The sequence below is a fragment of the Chanodichthys erythropterus genome, chromosome 11, assembly GCF_024489055.1.
Source record: "Chanodichthys erythropterus isolate Z2021 chromosome 11, ASM2448905v1, whole genome shotgun sequence".
NCBI lineage: Eukaryota > Metazoa > Chordata > Actinopteri > Cypriniformes > Xenocyprididae > Chanodichthys > Chanodichthys erythropterus.
The window spans coordinates 42,541,745-42,569,687 of record NC_090231.1 but is presented as its reverse complement, the minus strand read 5'-3'; the positions used below and the strand labels follow the sequence as shown (position 1 = coordinate 42,569,687).

The window sequence follows — 27,943 nt, the reverse complement described above, 5'->3', positions numbered from 1 at the left end:
AGCTCAAAGGGCAGAAAATGACCTAAAGATTTTGCAGTTCTCGCCTGTTCTCACCTGCTGGGAGTGACAATAGGGCTAATTTACATCTCATTTAGATAAGCCATACCCCCTGTAAAGCTGCATGGTTGCATAGCAACGACAGACGCAACGGGAAAAATCGGACCGCATACTATTAATAATAAAGGATAATGTGCATTGTAAATGTCAGTCTTTTTTGACATTAGAACTTTTTTAACAGGATTCTGTGATAACCGTATAGTCCTGGTTTAGACATCAGTATGAAACAACTTGAGCTGTTAATTTGACTCTTATTGGGGAAAGAGTTCTCCCTCTCCTAGTCAAGCACATGGTTGGGGGCAAGTCAGGCCCAGGCCCAAAGGCCCACAGGTAGCCCCTGCAGTCGCTGTTTTGTCGGAGAAGTAAGAGAGAGAGGGAGGAGCGTTGCATGCTGACTTTAAGCTCTGGGAGAAGTCACACTTCTAAGGGTTGACCTGACCAATGAAATGGGTAGCAAAATTCCTCTATGGGGGCTTTTTATGACCGAGCGTGATTAAAATGACTGAGTTGTTGAAGAGGAACTATTAAAGATCCTTGTAATACTGATGTGTTACACAGGTATCAACATATCGTATACACAAGCATTTAAATCAGAACAGTCTGTCTATAAATTAATGCAGGAGAGTCTGTGTTCTGTGGGAAAAATTCAGGAAAGATGTAGGTTTTCTGTGTCTCTTTGTCTCTGTTTTTTCCACATAGCAACACACACATACTTCAGGGCAATAAAACTAAAGCTGGTCTTCTAAGGGGATGGGAGACCCAGGAGTAAGTTTGTAAGTTTAATATAACAAATAATTGTGTCCGATTTGTCTCAGTCTTTACACTTTTTTCATTTATTTAGGCTACCTAAATCGGCCTCCGGTGGCTTAGACCATTTTTTGTTAACTTGTCCTGCTCACCTCGTGCTCTCCCTGCAGATGTCATCTCATCCCTTCTTCTCGTAAACCTTTTGTCACGGTTCAGGGTGCTTCATCGGCTTCCCTGTTGTCTGTGTCCTGTCATTTTCTGCAGCTCGTGACCTGGGCAATCAGCGCTGATTATTCAGCGCTGGTGTGCGCAGATCACAAGCTGATTACACTCACCTGTCGCTCGTCCACTTCCTCCCTTTTATTCTCTGCTGTGTCTGTCCCTTTGTCACAGACACGTCAGGTTCCACCTCCCTGCAATACCCACGCACTCAATCACCGGAGTTCTAATCACCTCCACCTGCACGTCATCATCCCTGCAATCACCAGCATTATATATGCCACACTCACACACACAGTCTTTGTCCGGTCTTGTACGTATCACAGACTCATGTATACTTACCTCAAGGACTCCAATCTGCTACTTACCTGCTTCCAGCGTCTCCACTGTCTCCAGTCTTCCTCCTGTGTGCGTCTCTCTGTGTGTGAGTGTTCCCCGTCTTCAGTCATCTGTGTCATCTTCTAAGAACTCCATCTACAAGCAACAAAGGACAGTATCATTTCCCTATCATCTCATCAAACTCTCTATTTACCATTTACTCACCTCTTCTCTGCTGATATCAATAAACTACCATACTTGCTTTTACATCTGCCTCCGTGCTGTCTGTACTGTAACAGAAGACCGGACCCAACAAAACGACAGGATATCAGCATGAGCCAACCAGACCCATTCCAGGAGCTTGTGGACATGCTGCGCCGAGCACTCACTCCACCACAATCACCATCACCGTCACCAGCACCTGTCGCCGCTTCCTCATTCACTTCTTTGTTCCACTCTCCAACCATGCACGCCAGTCCCATGGCCAGGCCGGCGCCCTACTCAGGATCGGCGGAGGACTGCAGCGGATTCCTCCTGCAATGTGAGCTGGTCCTGGAGATGCAATCGCAACTCTACCCCACTGATACTGCAAAGATCGCCTTCATAATCTCACAACTGTAAGGTAAAGCTCTCCACTGGGCGGACGCACTCTGGATTCAGAAAGGTTCCGTGGTGAAATCCTATTCAGCCTTCGTCGCTAATTTCCGCGAAGTCTTTGGAAAGCCCCTCTCGGATTCATCAGTCGGTGAGAAACTCTATAATTTGAAACAAGGATCTAACTCAGTGAGTGATTATGCCTTGCAGTTCCGTACTCTGGCGTCCAGCAGCGGATGGAATGAACAAGCCCTCATCACCTCTTTCCGCCAGGGGTTGGAGCCGAAGTTGCGATTGCATCTCACTGCATACGAGGACACCATCGGCCTCGAACACTTCATCCAACTCGCCATCCGCGTAGGCACTCGTATGCAGTCGTGTCTCGAAGAGCACCAGGGCCAGCCACTTCCTCACCTCCTCCTCCGTTGGTCTGAACCCGTCAGCTCCCCAGAACCAGCCAGCGAGCCCATGCAAATTGAAAATTCTTGTCTCTCCTCTACCGAACGAAGGCTGACCCTGAATTTATGTCTCTACTGTGGTTCTCCTGGGCATGTGCTCTCTGCATGCCCAATCCGCCCTCCAAGACCTCTGGTGAGTGCCATCATTCCCTCCATAAAAAAGATGAAACCACTCACCATTGTTGTAAACCTTACTGCTGTTAATGTATCTGTTCCAGTTGTCGCACTCCTCGATTCAGGGTCAGCAGGGAACTTCATCTCCGGCGCCCTCTGCCGTCAACTCAAGCTCAAAACCTCGCCCTCGCCGACCATCTACCAAGTCCACTCCATCACCGGAAAACCCCTAGGCCGCAAAAAGATCAGTCGCTGTGTGGGACCGCTGCAGCTCCGTGTAGGAATATTACACGTCGAGGATATTCACCTGCTGGTTCTGGAGGAATCCACCGCTGACGTGGTTCTAGGGTGCCCGTGGCTCGAACAACACCTACCATCTCCGGGCGCATGGGCGAGATCCTGAAGTGGGGCGAACACTGTTTCTCCAACTGCTTTTCTGGGTTTCCTGTTCCTCCATCTCCACGTTAAAAAGAAATCACTGTCTGCGCTACCTCCATCGAGAGCCCCATCGAGAAACGATCCATCGACATTCGATCCTGTTACGCCCCCTTCAGCGACGTCTTCTGCCCGCAACGAGCCTACAAACTACCTCCACACCGGCCATGGGAATGTGCCATCGATCTGCTTCCGGGTGAGCCAGTGCCACGGGGAAGGATCTACCCCCTTTCAGTGCCGGAGGAGAAGGCCATGGAGGAATATATTGAAGAGGCCCTTAATCAAGGATACATCCGCCCGTCTACTTCCCCTGCTGCTTCCAGCTTCTTCTTCGTGGCCAAAAAGGACGGAGGCTTGCGGCCCTGTATAGATTACCGGTCTTTCAACAAAATAACCATCAAGTTCCATATCCACTTCCCCTCGTCCCAGCGGCCCTGGAACATCTCCGTGGTGCCACTGTGTTCACTAAGCTGGACCTCCGCAGTGCGTACAACCTCATCCGGATACGCGAGGGGGACGAGTGGAAGACCGCCTTTGTCACGCCCACCAGCCATTACGAATACTTGGTCATGCCCTATGGACTAGTCAACGCCCCCTCCGTATTCCAGGATTTCATTCATGAGGTGCTCCGGGAGTTTCTCCACAAGTTTGTGTTGGTGTATATCAACGACATCCTCATTTACTCCCGGAGCATGGCCGAACATCGGCACCATGTTGCAGAGGTCCTCAAGTACTTACGGCAGTTCCAACTGTTTCTCAAGGCAGAAAAATGCTCCTTCCACCAGTCATCCGTCCACTTCTTGGGATACTTCATTGATCACAGTGGCATCCGGATGGACGAGGGGAAGGTAGATGCCATCAGGTCCTGGCCCACACCTACAACCATAAAAGAACTCCAACGCTTCCTAGGCTTCGCCAATTACTACTGCCGATTCATCAAAGGCTACAGTTCCATCGTCTGTCCACTAACCAACCTCCTTCAACATTAGCCCAAGTCTCTGTCCTGGTCCGAAGATGCCACAAGAGCCTTCGAAGCCCTCAAGCATGCCTTCACCACCGCTCCCCTCCTCGTCCACCCCAACCCTGACCTGCCTTTCGTCGTGGAGGTGGACGCATCCACCACAGGAGTGGGAGCGGTCCACTCCCAGCAGCAGGGGCAGCCAAGTAGACTCCATCCATGCGCCTTCTTCTCCCGCAAGCTCAACCCGGCGGAGGTCAACTATGACATCGGTGACCGTGAGCTCCTGGCCGTTAAGCTCGCATTGGAGGAATGGAGGCATTGGCTGGAGGGAGCCAAACACCCTTTTCAAGTATTAACCGACCATAAAAACTAGGAGTATCTCAAGGCTGCAAAAAGGCTGAACCCTCGTCAAGCTCGCTGGGCTATGTTCTTCTCAAGATTTGACTTCTCTATCTCCTATCGTCCTGGCTCCAAGAATCTCAAGGCTGATGCTTTATCCCGTCTCCATGCTCCTGATGAGAAAATTAAACTCCTGAAACCATCCTTCCAGAATCCATCTTTGTGAGTCCCATCCAGTGGTCTAAAGAAACTCTGCCCTCCTCCAATGCCTCCACCCACACTCTGCCGGGTTGCCCGCAGGGTCTTCAGTACATCACCCGAACACGACGCACTCCACTAATCCACGCAGCTCACTCATCACTTGGCACTGGTCACCCGGTGGTCAGTGAGACCCTCTCGCTGCTGAAAGAGCACTTCTGGTGGCCCAACTTGGCCAGGGATGTCAGAAGGTATGTGCAGGGCTGCAGGGAGTGCGCCATCTCCAAGAGCCCTCATCATCTGCCAGCCGGCAAGCTCAATCCTCTGCCCGTTCCTGAGCGACCATGGTCACACCTGGGAGTGGATTTCATAACAGATCTCCCACCTTCAGACGGTCACACCTGCATCCTTGTGGTAGTGGATCAATTCTCCAAAGCCTGCCGTATAATTCCTCTACAAGGTCTACCTACCGCTCTAACCACTGCAGAACTAATGTTCAACCACATCTTTCGTTACTATGGAATCCCCGAAGGCATAGTATCTGACAGAGGGCCCCAGTTCATTTCCCGGGTCTGGAAGGCCTTCCTGTCCCTCCTGGTTGTGACCGTAAGTCTGTCTTCCGGATACCACCCTCAGACGAACGGGCAGACAGAACGGAAGATACAGGAGATCGCCCGCTTCCTGTGTACCTTCTGCCATGGCCACCAGGACTCCTGGAACAAGTACCTGGGTTGAGCCGAGTATGCCCAGAACTCCCTCCGTCAACCTTTAACCGGATTAACACACTTTCAATGCGTACTCGGTTACCAACCCCCACTGTTCCCCTGGGACGGGGAACCCTACAACGTTCCGGCTGTCGACTACTGGTTCCGGGAGAGCGAGAGGGTATGGGACTCAGCCCACCATCAGCTGCAGAGGGCCCTGCATGGACGCAGGATGACAGCTGACCTTCGTCGCTCCAACTTCTCCGCTGCTGTGCTCAGGACGTCTAGACGAGGAGTCTTTCTGCTGGCCGTGTGCCCGATTTCCTCAGTCTCTTTTCTACGTCCCGTTTGGGCTTTGCACCTGAGGTGGTCTCCACAGCCTTTGTCCGCAGGTGTCTGTACGGATGGCTCTGGAGTTTATCCACAAAGTTTATTTTCGTGTGTGTGTGTCACTACACAGGTTGGATGTTTATATGGATTTTTTATTGTTCCTAATAAACAGTTGCACATATCCTCTGCGTTTGAGTTCTCTCTCTTCACGTGCAGCACTGACAGCTCTATGACATGACATTCTCCCCTACAACTATCAGGTGAGACTCATGGAATATATTTCTGAATATACTGAATATACTGAATCTCCGAGCACATCACTTGCCAGCCCCGCCCCTGCAAACCACCTCCGTTGAAGATGGATGCTCTCACTATGAGAGCACGAGTCTTGCCTCGCTGCTTTCACAAAGCACTTTCTCTGAAAGGGGCTCTTCCCCTTGTTCTCCACTGTTCTTTTTATCTCTAGCATGAGACAAAGGAACAAGACTGATTGAATGGGACTAGGTGAGCTCGACTTACTAAGAACTTATGTGCCTCTCTGAGGCAGGTCACGTAGTTAATGGGCCCACGACTTGTGTAGCTCATTAAAATCCCTGTGCGATTTTGCTTGTTCTGAGTAGCCAGTATCAGGCATTAGCCCAATCTTCTTGCTTAGCGCCTATTTTATTTATACCTCCTGGAAATGATTATATAGGGACAGGCTAGTCCTCTATGAATTCTGCCAGTTTTGCCCAATTGCTGGCTCCGACATTTATCTGAGCCCCTCATTAGGGTAACAGCACATTTATACTTGGACTTCTAGTCTGTTACTAACGTAACCTCGGTTCCCTGAGATAAGGGTATGAGTACTGCAGGCCATGTTATACAGCTGCACGACTCTGTGTCGTCGCTTCAGTCAAATTAACCTGAAGACCCTATGGCAGAATGCCCACTTATGTAGCCAAATACATTGCGGAATGAGACATGTAGGTTAATATTATTTTCTTAAAGTACACATGAAATCAAAATTGACCTTATTTATTTTGTTAGCTCAAATTTCTAGTTTTGTGGTGAACAATTCATCTGTGCAAGTCAATCCACACAAAAAAATTGCTTGGCTTCGTAATATTTAATCAAAATCTGAAAATGCTCCTCCCCTGTGCAACGGTGCCCCTTCTCAAATGACATCAGTTTGACGGCTTGGGTTGAAATCGCTTAAACCACTCCCCTGCAACCGTTAGTTTGCTATGAGTGAGAGATGGAGAGGATGAGCGCTGAAGTAAAACTCTGCCCTCTATTCAATATTCTGCTTCACTTGGAAATATGTCACAGCACTGGAGAAAAGTTGTTTGCAACTTCCGGTTCACGCAGACTTTAATTATCAGGATCCACCTTTTGACAAAAGTGGGGGGATTAGTTTAATCTACAGTCACCAAACTTGGTACACTTATTTTAGGTGGGGGCTGTCTGTGTGTGGGTCTATATCCATGACACTATATCACTATTCGGACAGGACTAGTTTTCTAAATGTTGTTTGAGTTACAATTATTATTTTTTTTTACAATTACAGCTAGAATTTTGAATTTAATTATGTATTGATATAATTCAAATTTATTTAAAAAATCCAGTTTGAGTAAATTTCACATGATTATAAAAGTGACTGTTTAAAATAAACTTGCATAAGTGAGCAGAAAAATCTAGACATGTGCCATACTATTACCTAAAACTGATATTAAAATTGTCTTTGCAGGTTCTGTGATTTGGCTCTATTTATTAATTAATTTTATTTTATTTTTTCATCTTATACAACACATATTGAAATTAAATGAAAGCATGCTTTTGGTGCATAAGATTGGTGCACAAACAACAGCTCAGGGAGGTCAAAAAACACATGAAGAGAAGTGTTAGGATTATACAACATCAGCTATCACAGACATTCGCATTAAGGCTGGATTAGATTTCAAAGAGCACTGTGGAGTTTGCACAAATAACAGTATATAATTTGCTCTTGAATGTTTATAGGGGTTGTCTGAGGAAAAAAAACACAGACATGGCAGTTGGCAGGATGATATTCTGCACTCATTTGAAATTGACTTATGACATTCTATGACATGAAAGTCATCTCAATTTAAACAATCTCATGTATGTGGCTGTTGTGGTTTGTGATCATAGGAGCATCAGCTGCTGCAGTAAATGTGGTTTGAAATTGACATTGTCCTTTTATGTTTAACTGTTTTAAATGCCCATTGCCCACCATGCACAGTTGCCTTGAAGCCACCGGGGCTTTGGCCCATCATCGCTGCTTGCAGCTATATATATATATATTTTTTTTCCCATCATCTGGGAAAAAGATGATGGGAAAATCATTTTGGGGGCCTTAACATGCTCAAAAACTCTTGAAAATTGGCACACACATTGAAATCTGCAGCCATTAGGACACTGCAGAGGCTGATACCCAGGCGTGGCAGGGGGGCTCGACAGCGACCCCTTGAACAAAGTCCGAAAACTTGGTCCATATATCAAACACGCTTGCACGTATTTGTATGGAACTCAGTACACATATAGACCTCATTGGGCCAAACAACTTTAATGCTCTAAGTTATACGCCAGCTCAACAGGAAGTCGGCTATTGTGAGTTGTTTGAAAAACGCATGCTCTGGAATTTGATATACTCTTCCTAGGCGATTAATCTGATCACCACCAAACTCGGTCAGCATGAAGTCAAGACATTGAGGATGTAAAATTAACAGCAGATTTTTGATATCTCAAATGGTTTGTCCGTGCTGAGGCAACAAATTTATGACGAGAAAAGGGAATCAGGAAGTGTGTTATAACTTAGGCATACATTGATTGACTTTTATGAAACTTCAGCTGTGTGTTTGTTGTAGGAATCCAATCACATGGATGTGACTATTGTGATTTGAAGTTATAGTGCCACCAACTAGCAGCAGGAAGTGTGTCACTCAAAATGCTTTGAGATCACCCTCTTTTATTTATTTATTTATTTATTTATTTATTTTTACTCGATTTGCTTCAAACCTTATCACAATAATAATAATAATAAAAATAATAAAACATATTATGAGGCATAGTCTGGAGTCTGTCTGGTTTTTAGGCTGCAGCAAACCTAAGCACTAGAGATCTTTTTCTATACTATAGTGATAGTGTTTAGTGGAGGTGAGGAGCACTAAAGAGTTTAGTATCAGGTGATAGTGCCCCAATATAGGCATTGTACTAAGGCGAACAGGTATTGTACTATGTACTAAGTTAGTAGAGTATAAATTTATAGATTTGAGTAAGAGGAGCTTGATTATAATTTTTCATATTTCTGCATTCTGCCAACTTGCAATTTGCAGAAAAGACCCCGAGACCCCGATCGACGGAGGGATCCATCCGAGACGGGCTGAAAGGACTTAAGGTTTTGAGGTAGGGTACACAGACTCCAGTTCTTTTCCTTTGATTTGCTTATTATTGGGAGAAACAAGATGCAATTTTGCAATTTTCTAAAGTTTTAAAGAGAAATGAATTGAATTAATTGAATTGGATTGGAGTAAATTTGAAATAATTCTGTCTGATGTTGTCTGTTGTTTGTTTTGTTTATGTTCTTTGTTTGAATGATGTGTTATGTTGTGTTGTGTTGTGTTGTGTTGTGTTGTGAGTAAGTAAGAGAGACACTGGCTAGGCCCAGTTTTAAAAGGTGTATCCCATTAGCCTAAAGGGATGATGAAATTCGACTGAATTCGCCACAGCGGTATCCTTTCAATTTAACAAGATATACTGTACTTATGTAAGACGTTGTGTAGGAGTAAGATTGAGTGGCCAAATATTTGAGCAAGATTTTGCAGTTTTGGGGATTGGTTGCACTAAAGCATGGTATTATGATTACAATCCAGACCCATATTTAATGGTAAGTCAAACATCCTTGTACCTGCTGACTTGACCTAATCTAAGACCATACATAGATAGAAGCACAGGAGAATTGGGATTGGATCCTGTTCCTCCTATTATAGGATATCCCATGATTTGGGCTTGGAGATATAGCTTGGATATTTATCCAGTAAACTGAATTCATAAGATTGATTTTTCCTTTTTCTCTCCTTCTTGCAATGAAGAATTTGCTTATTCTGTCTGCCTTCTTTTTGCTATTGCTATTGCTCTCATTGAAATAAGAGAAGAAAATATAAGAAATATATCTTGCTCTTGCTTTTGTTTCTGCAAAGAAGTACTTGCTTGCTTAATTAACAATGGGGAATTGCTGCGGTAAAAATAAAACTGAAAAAAACTGAAACTCTAGGGTCCTTTCTGAGAATTGGTTAGAAAGTGGAATTTGCAAGAAGAGCAAATTGCTCAAATTCAGTTGTGGTCAAAGTTCACAAAAGGACAATTTGAGAGAAACGGTGGTACTCTGAGTGTGTCAGTTTTAGGAGAATCAAGGCGTATCTTGGAGAATCTATCCCCAAGGAAGCGGAGACGGTTGACTGGATGCTGTTCAACAGATGGGAGCGGGAAGCGGAGGCCCGATACGAGAGGCAAAGAAAAGGTGAGGAAGAAAAGGTTGCTCTTATTGCCTTACAGACCAAGAAGAAGAAGCAAGAGCTCGATGATATGCAGGCAGTGAGTGGATGCAGGCGGCCCCGCCATACAATGCTGCGGGAGAAGAGGAAGTTGGACAAGTGCCAGTGGCTGGGAGATCTGCAGAACCGTGCTCCAAGAAAGGGGAAGTGAAAACAGAGGGTGAGAGCTCAGATGATGATGATGAGGATGAGAGGGATGCAGGGGTTAATCAGGAAGTTCGAAGACTCCTGAATGAGGCGATGACACCTGAGTTGCGTGATCCCCTAAGCCGTGTGTTTAAGGGGGTGAAAAGAAAAGCTGGAAAACCACCTCTCACACACCCAATGAAAACCCGGTTGGTCTCTGTGATTGGGAAAAAGACTGAGAAAACTTGTAATTTGCCTATGCTTCAGTTTCCAGGTGCCAAAGGGCCAGTGTGGGTGGAGAGACCTTGGGATTTGGAAGAGCTTCAAAATGTGACAGCTGCACTCCCAGATCCAGAAAAAAGGGGTAGAATGGTTCATAAGTGCAATTACAAATGTTGATGTAACTTATAAACCCACAGGTCGAGACTGGTCAGCAATACTCAGTGCGAGACTGGGATTGAAGTGGACAGAAGTGAGTGGAGCAGGTGAAGGCACTTTCAACCCCGCCCTGCAGCATCTGGATGAAGGAGGAACTGAAACTCAGGAGTGGAGAGTCCAATGGACAGCAATGCTTGAGAGACTGGCTTACCCAACACAAAGCAGTTGAAAGGTGAGACTGTCGCTGCTTATCTTGCAAGACTAAAGACTTGTTGATGAATGTGCAGGTCTTCCAGAAGGAACCGACAACACGGGGGTCCTGAAACACCATTTGGTAAATGGCCTGCTTCCAGACATACAGAAAGCTGTCAAACTGACCTACATTGGGTCGGACGCTCAGAATCTGGAAGTGGTGATGCAACATGCCAAGCATGCTGAGCAGAATGACGAAAAGAGGAACACAGAGAAACAGCAGAAGTTGGAAAATGCTCAGTATATGTTTTACCAGTCCCATTCCAGCAACCAAATGCCAAGAGATGACAACTATCAAGAGGCAAGAAGAGGAAGAGGCAGAGGTCGTGGCAGGTGGAATGGACATAAGGTGTCCAAAAATAAGTTGCAGTTAGTAAAACAGGAAGTAAGGTATCTTGGCCATCTTATCTCAGCGAATGGCCAAGCTTTAGGCCTAGATCGAATTGAAGCGATCCGAAAAATTCCGAAACCATTTAGAAAATCGCAGATGATGACATTTCTAGTGGTGACGGGATACTGTAGACCATGAATCCAAGATTATACTGAGATCTCAAATCCCCTTCTCATGGCAGCTCATGAGGTCAAAAAAATGACAGATCTGATCACTTGGACAGATGAACACCAATTTGCATTTGAGAAGTTGAAATTATCATTGACCACTGCACCCAGCTTAGGGCTGGCTGATTATACAAAGGTTTTTGAATTATTTGTCTCTGAGAAAAAGGGGTTCATGTCTGCTGTTTTAACTCAGTCTCATGGTGACCGTCAACGTCCGATCGCATATTATTCAAAACGATTAGACACTGTCGCAAGAGGAATGCCACAGTGCCTACGTACTGTAGCCGCCACGGTCAAAGCTGTATTAGCATGTTAGGATTTGGTGGCTTTCCATCAATTAACTGTTTATGTTCCTCATGCAGTACACGCTTTGTTATTACAGTCAAGGACAGCTCGTCTGATAGCTGCACGTTCACTGCACTGGCAAAACGTCCTGCTCACAATGTCAAATGTCATATTGAAAAGATGCACCATGTTAAATGTTAAACCCTTCGACACTACTTCCCACTGAGGAAGATGGGGAACCCCACGACTGTACACAGGTAGTAGAGATAATGACAAAACCGCGACTTGATTTAAAAGATACACCTTTATCCAATCCTGAATTGATTTATTATGTGGATGGGTCATGTCTCCGAAATCCACATACAGGATTGCTTTCAACTGCATATGCCATTTGTACTAAATTTGAGATAGTGGAAACTGAATGTTTACCGCAACATCATTCAGCTCAAGCAGCAGAACTCGTTGCACTCGCACTTGCATGTAAATTAGCTAGAGGCCTTTCTGTCACAATATATACTGACTCACGTTATGGTTTTGGCATCTGCCATGACCATGGGGCAGTATGGAAGAACCGAGGTTTCCTTACCGCTAAAGGAAAACCTGTAGCACATTCAAAATTTATTGATAAGTTATTGGAGAATCTATTGTCACCAAAAGAAATCACTATTTGTAAATGTGCGACTCATATGAAAAGTGGTGATGAAGTATCGAAAGGTAATAATTTTGCCGATTCCATAGCGAAAAATACCACACTGACAGGATGCGCGCCAACTGAACTTATAGGTTTTACATCCCTTGCTATAGATAGCACCCAGCTACCACCATCATTAAGCGAGATTCAGAGACTGGGTACTGACCGTGAGTTGAAAATTTGGTCAGAGAGGGGTGTAAAAGATGACGAAGGTGTCTGGAGAGATACCGAATCAGGTAAGCCATTTCTGCCTAAACAGCTGTATCCAAGTTTTGCGAATTGGGCTCATGGAGTAGATCATGCCTCAAAAATGGCTATGAATGATCTGATTAGTACTTCCTGGGTGGCTCCAGGATTTACAGCAGTGGCAGAGAAATTTTGCCAGAATTGCCATATCTGCGCAGCGAATAATGTGGGAAAGCAGAGTAAACAGATTGTTTCCTCTGCTCACCCAACACCTGAATTTCCCTTTGAGCATATCATGATGGATTTCATTGAATTGACACCATGTCAAGGGTATAATTACTGTCTTGTAATTGTTGATATGTTTTCAAAGTGGGTTGAGTGTTTCCCAAGCAGAAAAGCTGATGCTGCGGCTGTAGCAAAAGCCTTAATATGAGAGGTAGTTCCCAGATGGGGAGTGCCTGGAAAACTGTCTAGTGTCAATGGAACTCATTTTGTAAATAAATTTATAGCTGAATTGGCAAGAGGACTAAGAATAAATGATGTAAAGTCATGGCAGAAACTGCAATGACATGGGTCCAAGCTTTACCCATTGTTTTGATGGCCATGAGAGCCCGAAAAGGGGCAAGAACAGCCCTCAGCCCACATGAAATTCCTACAGGTCGTCCCATACGAGTAGGAATTGAACCTCGTCCCCAGGAGGGTTTGGCGGGGGTAGATGAGGAAATGAGAACATATATGCTATCCTTAACCAAAACTATCAAAACAATCCATTCACAGGTTAAAGCTGCTCTGCCAGTTCCAGGTGTTGGACCACAGCACTCTTACGAGTGGGTCTGTGGGTCTGGATCAAAGATCTCAGGCGAAAGGCGTGGAGCAACCCAAGGTGGCTAGGGCCGTATGAGATCATTCTAACAACAAACACCGCAATCAAGGTTGCTGAACGTGACACCTGGGTTCACGTGTCACATTGTAAGCCCCACCAACACGCAGATCAAAGATCTCAGGCGAAAGGTGTGGAGCAACCCAAGGTGGCTAGGGCCGTATGAAATCATTCTAACAACAAACACCGCAGTCAAGGTCGCTGAACGTGACACCTGGGTTCACGTGTCACATTGTAAGCCCCACCAACACGCAGATTCAAGCCAGAAGTAGAGGAAATCAGGGCGTACTAGTGACGATCCCTCCTCTGCCAACGAAGGAAAGACCTTGCTATGGCTCGCAAAGAGTCATCGAGGTGAAGAACGCTTCAGACGTCTGTGGGGCCAACGGTGTGGTGTAGTTATACACATTTATGGTGTAATTGCATATTGACGCCACTAGAGGGTCACCTTGGTTTTACTGCTGGGGAGTTACTATGAGTGAGTAAGTGAGTGATCCTGGAGTCATCCATACAGGCTGGTGAGCAGCACAAGTTGTTAGTTCGTGTTCAGTAATAAATACATTTGTCCTGAGATATACACCTCCGTGTGTGTAGTTTATTAAATACACTACACCAGAAGAAACACTACATGGTGTCAGAAGAGAGTTGTTTCATGAACTCGAACCCGCATTTGACAGCACTGAGACACGACGGGAAAAAAGTTGGCGCATTGTGACTGTAGTGAGTCTGCCATACACAACATACACATGGAGCAGTTCAGACTACCACCTCCATTAGTCCTGACAGGAAATACAGGCGAAAACTGGAGGAGATGGATTCAGCGGTTCAACATTTATATGACTGCATCAGATCAGGATCAGACTCATGGCCCTAGAAGTATACAATTCTCTGTCTATAGAGCCAGAAGGGGAGAATGAAACAATGCAAGATATAGTGGCTGCACTGGAGAAGTATTGCTTACCAAGAAAGAATGTTGTTTTCGAGAGGCATCAGTTCTGGGCTTACCCTATGTCTGATTCGATCACCATCGATAAGTACATCACAGAACTAAAACAAAAGAGTAAAGACTGTGAGTTCGGCTCTACAGAATCTGACATGATAAGAGACAAGATTGTGTTCAGTATCGGTGATCAGCGGTTAAAAGAGAGGCTCCTAAGAGAAATAAACCTGACCCTTGAAAAAACAGTGGACATTTGTAGAGCAGCAGAGGCAGCAAAAACACAGATTCAAGCAATGGGAGAGCAGAATAAAACTGTTCACGCCATTAAAAAGAAGACAAAAGATTTGAAACCGAACAAGAGATATGAAAAGACATCATCTCAACAACCAAAAGCAAATTCGGACTCATTCACCTGCAAAAAGTGTGGAAAGTCTCACCCTCCACGACAGTGTCCAGCCTATGGAGCTACATGTCATGCTTGTGGAAAACGTAATCACTTTGCCTCAGTGTGCATGTCTGGAAAACAGGACACACAGCATAAACTCAAAAGAAATGTCGCTGTTGATTCCCTATTCAAAGAGGCCCCTAGCTCTGGACAGAACGCGTGGTACACATATATAGACATTGGAAATGTGACAGTGAAGTTCAAACTGGACTCAGCCAATATTTTACCTCTCGACATTTATCAGTCTCTGCACGAAACTGCGCTGTTGCAACCGACTTCAACTATGCTGGTGGCGTATGGAGGAACAAAACTAAAGCCAGAAGGTGTGGCCAAGCTGCAGTGTGTCACACCCAAAGTGCAAGTTTGCTTACCCTTTTACATCACCAGACATTCATCCATTCCAATACTTGGTAAGGAAGCATGTGAACGGATGCAACTGCTGAAAAGAGTCGAGACTGTTGTAATGATGCATCCTACCTCCAAAGAGGAGTTGATAGCAAAACATCCAACAGTTTTTGAAGGACTTGGTCAGTTTCCAGGTGAACATCATATTCATGTCGATCCGAAAGCAATCCCAGTCATACATGGCTGTAGAAAAATTCCCTTAGCAGTGCTTGGCAAACTGAAGGGCACACTGGATCAGCTGTTGCAAGCAGATGTTATAGCACCAGTCACCCAGCCCACTCCATGGGTTAACAGTCTTGTCGTCACTGAAAAAAGAATGGGTCATTACGAGTTTGCCTGGATCCTCGTGACCTGAATAAAGCCGTTTTTCGTCAACACTTCTCTATCCCAACAACGGAAGATGTACTGTGTAAGCTTGCAGGAAAGAATTTTCTCCATCTTTGATGAAAAAGATGGTTATTGGCAAATCAAACTTGATACAGACTCCTCCCTGCTATGCACATTCAATACGCCATGGGGTAGATACAGATTCAAACGTCTGCCATTTGGTGTCAAGTCTGCTAGTGAAGTCTTCCAGCAGTACAATAATGAAGTGTTCGGTGACATAGAAGGTGTACATATCGTTGCTGATGACATGATTGTCGCAGCTGCCACAGAACAAGAACATGACATCATTGTGGCTAAAATTATGGAGAAAGCAAAACAACACAATGTGAAATTCAACCCTGACAAGATTCAGTACAAGGTGAACAACGTGCATTTCATGGGACATGTGATAACTCCACAGGGGGTGAAAGCAGATGATGGCAAGATACAGGCAGTAGTAAGCATGCCAACACCCACAGATAAACAATCACTACAGCGTCTTTTGGGCATGATCAGATATCTCGCCCCGTTTATCCCAGGTGAGGCATCACTCACAGCACCTCTCAGACAGCTGCTGAGAAAAGACATTGCATTCCAGTGGCAACCTGAACATGACACTGCATTGTCTGCACTCAAAACAGCACTGACCAACACACCAGCTCTCAGGTACTATGTCCCCAACATAGTACTCACCATACAAACAGATGCATCTAAAGATGGATTGGGAACATGTCTACTGCAAGAGGGACAACCAATAGCATATGCATCCAGGGCTTTAACAGATACGGAACAGAACTATGCCCAGATTGAAAAAGAATTGTTGGCAATAGTTTTCTCCACCAAAAAGTTCCATCAGTATGTGTATGGACGCAGTGTGAATGTCCAGTCGGACCATAAGCCATTGGAGGCTATCTTCAAGAAACCACTGAGCAAAGCGCCAGCGAGACTCCAACGTATGCTCTTACAGCTACAAAAAATATGACCTCATCGTCCAATACACACCAGGGAAGGACATGTTAATTGCTGATGCATTGTCACGCGCTGTTGCTGACGGTCAGCACACAAGTACAGACGATCTCAGTGATGAGAGTTGTATATGCGCTTGAAGCAACAGCAGCTCTCAGTGAAGACATGCTAAAGCAACTTGCAGAAACTACTGCAAGAGACAGTACTCACCAGTTGCTTGTGAAGATGCAAAAGACAGGATGGCCGAAATTTAGAAAGCAACTTGATCCCTCGATTCATCAGTAGTGGCCTGTTAGGCATACTCTGGCTGTGCGAGATGGTATATTACTGGTATCTGACAGGATCCTGATTCCAAAGTCAATGAGATCAGAGATGCTTAGAGAACTACACATCTCACATCAGGGGATGCAACGTACGAAAGCGCATGCCAGAAAGTTTATGTATTGGCCTAGTATGACCAAACATATTGAACATATGGTCGAGACATGTCCAACGTGCCAACAATTCCAGCCCAGGAACCAGAAGGAGCCGCTCATCTTTCATGACATCCCAGAGCTACCCTGGTTAAAAGTTGCAGCCGACAACTTCGAAATCAGAGGTCAGTCGTTTCTTCTGATTGTTGACTATATGTCAAAGTTCCCAGAGGTAATGAATCTCAAAGACAAGACAGCAACCACTGTTATTGAAAAGATGAAAGCAGTATATGCCAGGCATGGCATTCCTAAAGAGCTAGTGTGCGACAATGTACCATTCGCAAGCTATGAAATGAAGAAATTTGCTGCAGAGTGGGGTATCAAGCTGACACACTCAAGCCCGACATACCCCTCAGTCAAATGGATTGGCAGAGAGAACTGTCAAAACCATCAAATGTGTCCTGAAAAAAGCAGCACAGTCCGGCATGGACCATCACCTTGCTTTGCTTTCAATAAGAAATACTCCCATCACTGGCATGTCTTACTCACCTGCACAGGTTCTGATGGGAAGAGTTCTGAGGAGCACCTTACCAGCATCCAGTGCAGTCCTGCGACCTACAACCCCCAAGGGTGTTCATCAGGCGCTTCAAACCCTGCAAAAGAAGCAAGCTTGTCACTACAATGTGGGAGCAAAACCCCTGCCAGAACTGCATGCAGGAAATACTGTCCACATTGAAACAGACAGAGGGTGGCAGCCGGGTCTCATCGTCTCCAAGCGAGATGAGCCAAGGTCATACAATGTGGTCAATGCAGCCGGACGACAGTTTCGTCGCAACAGGCGCCATCTGAGAAAAACAACTCACAATCACACAGAAAATCTCGACCCTGCAGATGAGCCACAAGATGGTACACACTCTCACATCCCAGGAGCACATGAAGTGACAGATCAGTCTGTTCAGTGTGTGCCAGATCAATCCTCGCATAAAAGCAGTACCACAACCACCAGGAGTGGTCGGGTTGTGAAAGTCCCTGTGAGGTTTCAGGACTACTGTATGAACTGACTATATATTTGCCTAATAATTAAGGTTAAAAGTGTTTAAGCCTTGAACTGCTTATTTGACAAGATGTTAAGATAAATGAAAAAAAAAAAGAAAAATGAAAATGTTCCTGTTATGTGGGCTTTAAGGTCTATACTCATTGTTTATATATCCTGTTTATAGCTAATATTGTTTTCTAAGAAAAAGGGGGATGTGGTGAAGTTATACACATTTATGGTGTAATTGCATATTGACGCCACTAGAGGGCCACCTTGGTTTTACTGCTGGGGAGTTACCATGAGTGAGTAAGTGAGTGATCCTGGAGTCATCCATACAGGCTGGTGAGCAGCAAAAGTTGTTAGTTCGTGTTCAGTAATAAATACATTTGTCCTGAGATATACACCTCCATGTGTGTAGTTTATTAAATACACTACACCAGAAGAAACACTACAAACGGGATGATCAGCGCACCTGGGAGCGGATCTGGGCTGACAAATTGTTTAAGTGTAGCATATGTGTTATTGCATTCATAAGTGTGGTGATTTTGGTTGTGTTTTTGCTTCTATTTGAATTTTCTACATGGAGTGTTGCAGGTAGAGGGAAAAGGGAGGTAATGTCAGTTCCTGATCATCATGACCACTCATCTAACATGAACCAGCACCATTTTGGGTTGAATATGGTTTGGAAATATGCTAATTACACAGTACTTTTGTTCCAGCTTATGATGCTGATGATGGTAGCATTTCAAAGGTGCTGACTGACATGAAAAGGTTCGGGATGATTTGTGGCATAATGAACAGGCCAAGAATAAGGGGTTAGGATGGAGTTTAGATTGGATTTCTGATGCCTTCTGCAATGCTTTTGGCAATATCTTCGGACCCACACTTAAGTTTTTGGCAATGATATTCACAACCTTACTCGTTGCAGTGATGATAATTGGATGTGAGGTGCTTTCGAGTTGTATTGGGGAGATTTGTCCGAAACATTGTGGAAGCAAGGAAAGAAAGAGAGTATGTGGAATTGTTGCCAACTAAAGGAATGATTACCAAAATCTGTAGATAATAATGTGCATCGATTCTAATCGAGTTTGATAATTTTTGATTGAAGTGAAATATGATCAAGAGAGGGGAATGTGATGGAATTTTTGAACGAATTAATAATGAACTAACATTTCTCTCTTCTACAGGATTAATAATAAATATAGCTGCAAGCAGCAATTCGGGGCCAAGCCCCAGAAGGGGCAGTAGCGCAATACGGAGCAGGAAGAGCAAAAACAGCAGAAATTGAATGTACATGCTAAACAGCTCGTTCAGAAGGACAGGTGGAAATGAAATGAAAATTAATAGAAGTTCAGAGAATGAACACGGAATGAACTAAAAACACTTGTATCTCATTCAAGAGGAATAAAGATTAGTACAATGCTTATTTGGATAAAAAAGGTATCAAAATGACTCATTACACACAATTGTATAAAGGCACCCCACACGGGATTCGAACCCACAACCTCCGGGTCCAATGTCCATTTCTCAACTCATTGCGCCACTGTGCAGGTGAATGTTGGCACACCTGCCGAAGTTCATTAGTTCATGTGAAAATGAACTCAAAATGAAGAATTTTTATAAAACTGCACTGAATGTTATATTTAATAACTACTTTAGATCATTCTGCAGCTCATCATGCTGTAGCGCAATACAGAGCAGGAAGAGGAAAAACAGCAGAAAATGAACAAACATGAAACAGCTGGTTCAGAATTACGGGCGAAAATGAACTCAGAACTTATGTACATAAGCTTAGATGAAAATGAACACAGCATGAAACAAAAAGCATTTATTTCTAATCCAAGAAGCAGTAAAGGAATCAAAACACACTATTTCATAAAACCGCTCTACCTGGGATTCGAACCCACTATCTTGGGGTGCAGAGCTCATCAGGTAACTGGCTTTACACATTGAGCTACTTGAGGATGCACATTCAACAATCTGTGGAAGAGAACTTTTAGTGTAAGAAAGAATTTACAAAAAAGCATTACTTAGCATGTTAACCATATTAGCATGCTAAGCTAACTTAATGCTAATGAAGCTCATGGTTAACTTGATAGCTGAAGAGCCACATTAAAGAGAATGACAACTGGTTAGCATGCTAAGCAATTAGCATGCTAAGCTAACTAGCATAAGACAACAAACACAAGCAAGGTCACATTCAGAGATGAATATCTTGGGAATGGTAGCGAATATCAAAAATCCATTCAGTCATTTCTGTGCGGCTCGGTCCAAAGATCACCTGAGCTCATTTTGGACAAAATTGGACAAAAATTGTAGGAGGAGTAGTGAAAAAATGAAATATTGTACTTTTCAAAATGGCCACTACTGTACTGGGTGGAGTCTTAATGTAAGATTTTGAATGTGATCAGTATGAAGAGAGGAATCAGTTGTATTGACATTCATTTTTCTGGAACAAAGGGTTCAAAAGTTATAACCTTTACAAAAGTGAATATTTGAACTGGTGGTGGCGCTATAGACTTAGTCCTAGATACTCCAAAGTTGGTCAAATTACTTTTAATTACTATCACTACAAGCATGCCAAATTTGATAATTTTCCTTCTTATGGTTCATTGATTACCATACAGGGGGAAGAAGAATAACTACGAATTTGGACATAAAGGAATTGCATGTGATAGCTTCAGATTAGACCAGTTTTAGGCAGAATGCCTAGAACAGACACAAGTTCTGCATCTTTTCCTGCCACAGTACCTCATGCGGTCTGGGCATGTGTCACACTGAGTTTCGAACCCACGATGCAGAGCATTCGGGATCCGTGGCGTAACACATTGAGCTAATCAGCCATGCAAATTCATCAGTATGCTAAGCAGAGGTTTCAGTGTGAGAAAGAGTTCACAAAAAAAAAGCTTCATAGCATGTTAACCATATTAGTATGCAAAGTTATTTAATGCCAACTAAGTTTTGGTTAACCTGTTGACTGAAGACCACATTAGAAAGAATAGCAATAGTTTAGCATACTAAGCAATTACTGTGCTAAGCTAACTAGTATAAGACAACAAACACAAGCAAGGTCACATTCAGAGATGAATATCTTGGGAATGGTAGCGAATATCAAAAATCCGTTCAGTCATTTCTGTGCGGCTCGGTCCAAAGATCATCTGAGCTGATTTTGGACAAAATTGACCAAAATTTGTGGGAGGAGTAGCGAAAAAACTGTTTTTGATTTAATTCAATATGGCAGACAGGTACATTTAAGGAAAATGACAAATGACACATTGTCGGAATCGGCATAAGCCAGGGAATAAAATGACATAAAGCAGACAAATTTTGGATAATGTTTTCAAACGTTATAAGCAATTTTGCAAAAATCATTATATCTGTGGAACACTAGGTGGCGCTGTGCTGAAACTTCTCATGTACCTTCAGGACACTCTGATGGTCATATGTACCAAATTTTGTGATGATATGTCAAATTGTTTAAAAGTTATTGCAATTTATGACAAAATTCAAAATGGCGGACACGTGGTTCATCTGATGTTGACGAATTCGATATCCTCGGATTCGGCATGGCACAGGGAATCCATAGACACCAAGATCTTGATTTTCTAATAAAGTGTTCAAAAGTTATTGGCCAAAATAGCCATTTTTCAGATCTCATGACCTGTAGGTGGCGCTGTTCCCAAATTTGGCATGGAACCTCAGATCATGGTCTTGATCAAGTGTACCAATTTTAGTTTTGATTGCTCAAAGTTTGGCCAAGATACAGCCTCTATAGCAATTTTGGGTCAACCTTGTTAACTTCGTGACATCATAACTTTTGAACAAAGATGAATAAAAAAAATCTGTTCAGTCATTTCTGTGCGGCTCAGACCAAATATCACTTGATCAAAGTTTGGACAAAATTGGACAAATTTTGAAGGAGGAGTAGCGAAAAAACGGAATACTGTACTTTTCAAAATGGCCACTACTGTACTGGGTGGAGACTTAATGTAAGATATTGAATGTGATCAGTATGAAGAGAGGAATCAGTTGTATTGACATTCATTTTTCTGGAACAAAGGGTTCAAAAGTTATAACCTTTACAAAAGTGAATATTTGAACTGGTGGTGGCGCTATAGACTTAGTCCTAGATACTCCAAAGTTGGTCAAATTACTTTTAATTACTATCACTACAAGCATGCCAAATTTGATAATTTTCCTTCTTATGGTTCATTGATTACCATATAGGGGGAAGAAGAATAACTACGAATTTGGACATAAAGGAATTGCATGTGATAGCTTCAGATTAGACCAGTTTTAGAAGACACATGAATATCTCGGAAATGGTAGTGAATATCAAAAATCTGTTCAGTCATTTCTGTGCGGCTCGGTCCAAAGATCATCTGAGCTGATTTTGGACAAAATTGACCAAAATTTGTAGGAGGAGTAGCGAAAAAACTGTTTTTCATTTACTTCAATATGGCAGACAGGTACATTTAAGGAAAATGGCAAACGATACATTGTCGGAATCGGCATAAGCCAGGGAATAAAATGACATGAAGCATACACATTTTGGAAAGTGTTTTCAAAAGTTATAAGCGTTTTTGAAATAATCATTACATCTGTGGAACAGTAGGTGGCGCTGTGCTGAAACTTCTCAGGTACCTTCACGACCTTCTAAAGGTCATACATACCAATTTTTGTGAAGATATGTCAAATTGTTTAAAAGATATCGCAATTTATGACAAAATTCAAAATGGCGGACACGTGATACATCCAATATTGACAGAATCGGTATCGTCGGATTCGGCATGATCCAAGGAATCCATAGACACCAAGACAAACTGTTCAAAAGTTATTGGCCAAAATAGCCATTTTTCATATCTCATGACCTGTAGGTGGCGCTGTTCCCAAGTTTGGCATAGACCCTCAGACCATGGTTCTGATGAAGCGTACCAATTTTTGTTTCGATTGCTCAAAGTTTGGCTGAGATACAGCCTCTATACTAATTTCGGGTCGACCTCGTTAACTTCGTGACATCATAACCTTTGAACAAAGATGAATAAAAAAAATCTGTTCAGTCATTTCTGTGCGGCTCAGTCCAAAGATAATCTGATCAAAGATTGGACAAAATTGGACAAATTTTGAAGGAGGAGAAGCGAAAAAAACAAATACTGTACTTTTCAAAATGGCCGCTACTGTAATGGGTGGAGACTTAATGTAAGAAGTTGAATAGCATCAGCATGAAGAGACGAATCAGATGAACTAAATTTAATTTTTCTATGACAAACAGTTCAAATGTTAAAACCGTTAGAATGTTGAAATTTTGAACTGGTGGTGGCGCTATAGAGTTGGTTCTAGAGACTCCAAATTTGGTCCAATCACTATTCATGAGCATCTCTACAACTGTGCCAAATTTCATCATTTTCTCATGTTCCGTTGATAGGGCTGCCATAGACTCCCATTCGGGAGGAAGAATAATAATAATAAAAGGGAAAACGTACAATTACAATAGGGGCTACAGCCCCTTCGGGGCTTGGCCCCTAATAATCTAACTTTGAAATAGAGAAACAGTCACTAGGACTGAGTGTTGTGATTCAGAAACATTCTGCTGTGCTGGCTAGACAGCATCCTTCTGAGGATAAAAAAATAGTCTGTGAGGAATTGTTTTAACCTATTGAGTAATCTGAACTATTAACCCTGAGAGATTTTTTGATGATCTTGTGATTCAGTTATTCTAAATCTAAATTTATGCGGGACAGAGGAACTGAGATGTTTTTCTTAAATCTAAACCAATAGTATTAAGACTGATGATAATGAGTAATAGATCATGCCATACTGACTGTGAAGTGTACCTGAAATCCTATAAAACCTGTTATATTCCTTTGTTCGGGGAGAGATTCTCTGGAATTGATGAGAACTCTCCCGGCCGTGATTAAAGCATATTCTGAGGCATAGTCTGGAGTCTGTCTGGTTTTTAGGCTGCAGCAAACCTAAGCACTAGAGATCTTTTTCTATACTATAGTGATAGTGTTTAGTGGAGGTGAGGAGCACTAAAGAGCTTAGTATCAGGTGATAGTGCCCCAAAATATGCCGAGACGTCGGCCGACTCGAACAGGTATTGTACTAAGTACACTTAGTAGAGTATAAATGTATAGATTTATGGGTGTTTGGGACACCCGTGTTTAATTAAGTCAGGTGTGTAGGGAAAAATCTACCACATTGAGATATCTTAAATATTGTTGCCATGGAAACATGTCAAATTTAATAATATTCTTGAGTGTTTTTGAGGCTCTAAACATTCTTAAAATTGCATGAAACTCGACACACGTCAATACTGTCAACACACAGACATGGACAAAGCCTTAGAAATGGGTGTGGTGGAGGGGCTCAGTAGTGCCAACTTTTGACAAAAGTTTTTTTTTGAACAATGTGTTTATTGTTTTTAATTATACATGACAGGTAACAGGGAAACACATTTCCAATTTGTCACAGTTATTTCCCACCCCAACAATAGAACACATCACTCATTCCTCCCATATATAACTACACAAAAGTCTCAAACAAGATTCAAACTAAATGCAAAACAGCTATCACAAGGTACCCAAAAACCAAATATACATTACTGTACTTTACACATAAGTTACATTTTCTTGCAAAACACAAAACAAAACAAAACAGAAACTAACAAACACTCATACAAAGTTACATCTCCTGTAATAAATTACCAATATTATTGTTGTTAATGTAGTAGTTAAATGGCTTCCATATTTCTTCATATACACCCATTTTGTTCTTAATAAAAGATATTATTTTTTCCATGGCCATACACTGCGTCATGGCCTTAATCCACGCTCCAATAACTGGCGGGTCAGGCCTTTTCCAGCTTAGAGCTATCATTCTTTTAGCTTGTAATATAGCATAATCTATAAATTTTACCCTGCTGAGGATTTAGTTTAAGTCCTTTGGATATAAATGTAACAGAATAATTTTTGCATCTAGAGGAATATTCAAGGATAAAATTATCTTTGTAATATTAATCGCTTCCACCCAAAAGTCTCTAATAATATTGCATTCCCAAACACAGTGCACAAATGATCCTTGAGCCTCTCTGCATTTAAAGCATGTATCAGGAATATTTTTATTAAACATATTTAGTTTGATAGGAGTTATGTGAGTCTGCATCAACCAGTTATATTGAAGTAGTTTTAGGCTAACGCTACCTAACTGTTTCTGATAATTTTTACAGACTTGTCTCCATTCATCCTCAGATATATCCTCATTCAATCCCACCTTCCATAATTCAAGTTCTGGGGTTGATGATTCAGTAGACCCTGATGCAAGCCAGTTATAAAAAACTGATATTAATCCTTTATTATTACAGTTTTTAGTAATTAATTCCTCCAAAGAAGAAAGTACTGGCAAGTTTAATGAGTGGTTGTGCATAGAAAGAACAAAACTCCTTATCTGTAAGTATTTAAAGAAATGTTTTCTTGGAATTTTATACTTAGTAGATATCTGTTCAAATGACATCAACGTTCCCTCCTCAAAAAGATCACTGATTTTGCTTAATCGTTTTTCACCCCACAGACGGAATCCTGAGTCCTTCGTGCCTGGATTGAATAATGTGTTGCCCCAAATGGGGCTAAACTGAGATAAAGTATCAGCTATTTTCATGTACTTTCTAACTTCATACCATACTCTAATCATATTACAAACAATGGGGTGTGTGGTGGCTGTTTTCAGTTGTTTAAACTTATCTGAATATATATACAAGTTTAATGGCAACGCAAAACCACATGACTCCATATCCACCCAGGATGGTTTATTTCCAGATGAAAAATAAAACATTATTGTTCTTTATTGTACGGCTAAGTAGTACCAGTACAGATTGGGACATTTCAACCCTCCAGTGTCAAATGGAAGGTAAAGAAGAGAAAGACGAACTCGAAGACATTTCTTTTTCCAAATAAATTTCCTGAATAGTGAGTTAATCTTCGAAAACACTCCAGTTGGTGGCGCCAAGGAAATATTTTGGAATAAATACAAAAATGTAGGCAAAATATTAATCTTCAATATATTTATCCTTCCTATCAATGAGATTGGTAAAGATAACCATCTTTCTAGGTCTTTAGATGTTGATTCCATTATAGCGTTATAATTTGTAGAAATTATATTTTCTAATTGGGGAACAATTTTGATACCCAGATATGTAAAGCTGGGTGAAATTTTCAAGGTAAATAAATGTGATGTATTTGGACAGCTAGCTTTATTAAGCAGCAATAATGATGACTTTGATGTATATATATATATATATATATATATATATATATATATATATATATATATATATATATATATATATATATATATATATATATATATATATATAAGCTGTATTTTTATTAACTAAGGTTAACAAAGATTAACAAATACAGTAACAAATGTATTGCTTCATATAGTTCATGTTAGTTAATACATTAATTAATGTTAACAAATGAACTATATAAAGCAATACATTTGTTAACAAATGAACCTTATTGTAAAGTGTTAACACAAATTCCACACAAATATGTTGATGCTTGAACACACATGTAAGATCCAGATAGGTGAAACAGAAGGTTTCATAAATCCTTCACTTTTTTCTGAAAGAATGATTCAGTGATAGATACATTTTTAACAGTATTTTTTTTACCACTTAGTGGTATAACAATTAAATCGATACAGTTGTTATTTGAAGCACCCAGATATTTTCAAATGGTGATTTATTTTAATCAGTAATGTAGACATCAGCATTTATATCTGAATAATAAACCTTTGTATACTTCTGTGATATCTGGAATATTTGTTAAAGAAATAATGATAATGTGTGTTTGAAAAGATTATTTGTGAAGCTGTTTATATCTAAACATAACTGTAGATCAGCGGCAGTGCCAACACAGATTTGAATGATGCAATTTTATTCTTGTCAAAGGTTTAATATAGACGGGCAAATCATTGTCATTTACATCAAGTGAGTGATTAAATCGAGAACGCGGTCTTTTAAAGATTAATAATGCAGCTTTGTGCACCTCTCTCTCTCTCTCTCTCTCTCTCTCTGCATTGATATGATGTTTATGAGTAAGCGCAAGGGCTTTTTAGTGCATTCACTGCTATAATATTCATGAGGTGAAATGGTTCTATTAACGGATACGCTCCCCGCACTTCGCCCACCCATCACACCAGAACTGTTTTTGGAACAGAAACTTAGAAATTTTGCATGGTTCTGGTACTTTTCAAAAATCACTTCTTGTTTCCCAACCCTAGTTTTTAGTCCTGGCTCATGTTGTGCACTACCCGATGAGTCCCTGTGCATGACTCAGCAGTAGTGATGTCTCTGAAGGACCTTCTGAGAGTATGTGGAGTGGGTGCTTCAAGTATTCTACTTACACCATGTGCAAATAGTAGCAGAAACTGTCACTATTACACCTCAGTGTATTATAGCAATAATAACATATTCAGCTTATATGATTACATTTATTAAAATCATAAATAAATGCTGCCTTATTGGGACAATACTTATCCCTATCCCAAATGCCCACCCCATTGAACCTGCTGATCAAAGATGTCCTTAACGTTTCAGGTCAGAAGCTATAGTTTTGAGTGTGGTAACAAAATGAGTCACACGCATCACAGTCCATCCGATCAATGCAAGGATATCACATCCAATTTCAATTATAGAGATATCGTCTTTTTCATCTATCATTTTATATGGATATATATTTGCTTAAAACTCTGAGCTTTATCAAAAATGTAGTTGACAAAAAATAAAAAATAAAAGAGCACCAGAAGTGCATAAATCCTCAAACATGTCAACCTTCATGGGCCCATTTATCCCATCACTATGTCTGAATATCTCACACTAATGCTAACTCTGGAGAAAAAAAAAAAAAGAAGTATAATCCATGCCAGGTCTAGAGGCTTTATGCTTATGGTTGTAGTACCAGACAAATCCATCTTGCCCTGTTTCT

The 27,943-nt window shown here is 42.0% G+C and overlaps 1 protein-coding gene across 2 annotated transcripts in view; it reads right to left on the bottom strand.

Annotated features, from left to right (window-relative positions):
* Nucleotides 1–27,943, bottom strand: part of LOC137030813 (collagen alpha-1(XXV) chain-like) — a 222,707-nt gene that overhangs the window by 73,716 nt on the left and 121,048 nt on the right. The gene's annotated exons all lie outside the window — the stretch shown is intronic.